General features: G+C 36.7%; 1 pseudogene; it reads right to left on the reverse strand.

Moving 5' to 3' along the window:
- Window positions 1-121: 121 nt before the first annotated feature.
- LOC127799803 (uncharacterized) lies at window positions 122-719 on the reverse strand (annotated as a pseudogene).
- Between the last annotated feature and the right edge of the window lie 1,941 nt (window positions 720-2,660).

A 2,660-nucleotide genomic window follows, 5' to 3' on the forward strand; every position in this document is an offset into this window, starting at 1 on the left:
CTTGAGCTTTAGAGGATTCGGCTTGTTTGGTCATGAATAAATTTATTTGTGACTCTCTTTTAAGTTTTTTTATAGTCTTGTTATTAATAACTAATTCTCAACCCATGCACGGGATACAATATCCAACAAAAATATGTATAAAAGAATAGTTTAAAAAATAGAATGCATATTATAGCAAATTTAATATATTACAAAACAACAATTTTATTTCATTGTGATTAAAACAAATTTTGGAAGACTTTTCTGTATACAACATTTGTGGTCGAAGTTGTTTGTTCACCTTTTTTATCACATATTAGTATATTCAACTTACTGCGACTTGTAACTCTTGATATTGTAACATACAATTATCCATGACTGAATATAGTTCTTAAAAAAAAAAAACCTACATGAGTCAAAGACTGACCTTGACTCTTATTGATAGTCATGGCGTATGAAACAATTAGGGGAAACTGTCTTTGTTGAAATTTGAAGGGTAGCCTTGTATCGGATGGAGTTAACAACATAATTGGAATGAACATTTTATGCCCTGCATTAGTATCCGACAATATTGTAGCCCCCAAGATTTGATTTCCAAGTCTTGTAACAATTAGTCTAGTTCCATTGCAAAGTCTAGTGGTATGATCAATGTTCCTCAACAACATAACCGGAATACCAACCTTTAATCTCAACTCATGGTTAGGGACACCAAAACACTTGATACTATTCAAGAACAATATCGATTATACTTCAAATCTTTAAGAACAATATCGATACACTTTGTAGTGGATCTGGAAGATGATTGAGTTCTAGCTTTGTCCTTCTCGACAACTTCACCGATCACATCTTTAAATTTGAGATTAACATGGACAAAACTGTTGGACCGAGCGGAAGACTCAACAAGAACAGAACATAAAGGACTAATTCAGAACCCCAATACTTTCGATAGAAACAATAACACACTTAAGCAACAGAATGCTAAATAACACAAAAACAGATAAGAAATGAAGGAAGAGGACACCAGAAATTTTACCGTGGTTCACCCAAAGGGCTACGTCCACGTTGAGCTCAGTAAGAAAGAGCTCACTGCACTATATTGAGTAGGGTTACAAGGATCCGAACAAATAGACTGTATATCAATGGTTCTCCTAACAAAATAGCCTCACAATCAACAAATACCGATTAGAAGCAAATCTAAGAACCAGGGATTATAATGAAGAAAAAGAGTCTATACAAATCAAAACCAGAGTTTACTCAAAGAACCCCACAGCCTGATCAATCTCTCTTCTTCCTCTTTCTTTATGCGATATTTCTCGTCTTCTTTATTATCTCGAGGCACTATTCCATTTATATGAGAGTTGAACGGTTGGAATTGAGATTGATAAAGGCAGCATCGATGGCCATCGGTTAATCGTAGAACACGATTAACAGAAAAGGAAAAGAGGACAAGCAAAGGGGCGTTGGGCAGAGCAAGGATAATCAAGAGGCGCCGGATATCAGTGAGACGAGGCCTTGATGGTTGCAAAGTGGCCGTCCATCAGCCGTCCACGTGGACTACTAAGGTTGCCAAAATTGCCCTCCAATAAGACGACAACGTTTTGATGCTTCACCCATAACAATCTCCACCTTGAAGCATCAAGGGGAGAATGAACCCAATAGTCAGAACATAGTGCAGCATGCTTCAATTTTTTACCATCATCGCTCTAGTCAGCTGAAGGATTAGCCGGCATTAATGTGCAGCAAACTCAAGCAAAGCTTGAACTTGGTTGCAGTCAAAATCTTGGTTCCCATATCAGCTGGATTTTCCTTAGTAGAAACCTTTTTAATCTTCACAGTTCCATTTGCTACTAGCTCTCGGACAAAGTGAAACTTTACCTCAATGTGCTTAGACCTCTCATGATATACCGAATTTTTACAGAGGTGGATAGCACTTTGACTGTCTGAGAATACCACCACTTTGTTTTGGAGCAAATTTATTTCCCTCAGAAGGCCTTGAAGCCATGTGGCTTCTTTAAAGGCATCAGAGATTGCCACGTATTCTACCTCAGTGGAAGACAATGCAACCAAGGGCTGCAATTGTGACTTCTAGCTGATGCAATTACCTCCCAATGTAAAGAAGTAAGCTGTAGTGATTTTCTGGAGTCTTTGTCCCCTGCAAAATCTGAATCTACATACCCCACAAGATCAAGATTATCATATCTTCTTTTATAACACAAACCAATGTCAACAGAATCATTTATATATCTAAACAAGTATTTCAAGGCATCCCAATGAGGTTTCTCAGGGTTTGACATGTATCTACTTAGTAAGAAAATTGAATAAGCTAGGTCAGGCTTGGTACTAATCATAGAATACATAATGGTTCCTATGGCATTTGCATAGGGTACTTTTTCCATTTTAATGATTTCAGAATTTGAGGTGGGACATTGAGCTTTTGAAAGCAAGAAATGACCAGCTAAGGGAGCCGAAATAGCTTTACAATTATTCATGCCAAATCTTTGCACAGCCTTTAACAAGTAATCATGCTACTGAATTTTTAAACTGAAATTGCTCCTATTTCTTTCTATTTTCATTCCTAGGATTTTCTTAGCATGCCCTAAGTCTTTCATGTCAAATTTCATATTTAACATAGATTTCAATTCACTGATTTTAGACTTGGATTTGCTAATTAACAGTATATC

Source organism: Diospyros lotus, chromosome 4 (assembly GCF_014633365.1).
Source record: "Diospyros lotus cultivar Yz01 chromosome 4, ASM1463336v1, whole genome shotgun sequence".
NCBI classification, from domain to species: domain Eukaryota; kingdom Viridiplantae; phylum Streptophyta; class Magnoliopsida; order Ericales; family Ebenaceae; genus Diospyros; species Diospyros lotus.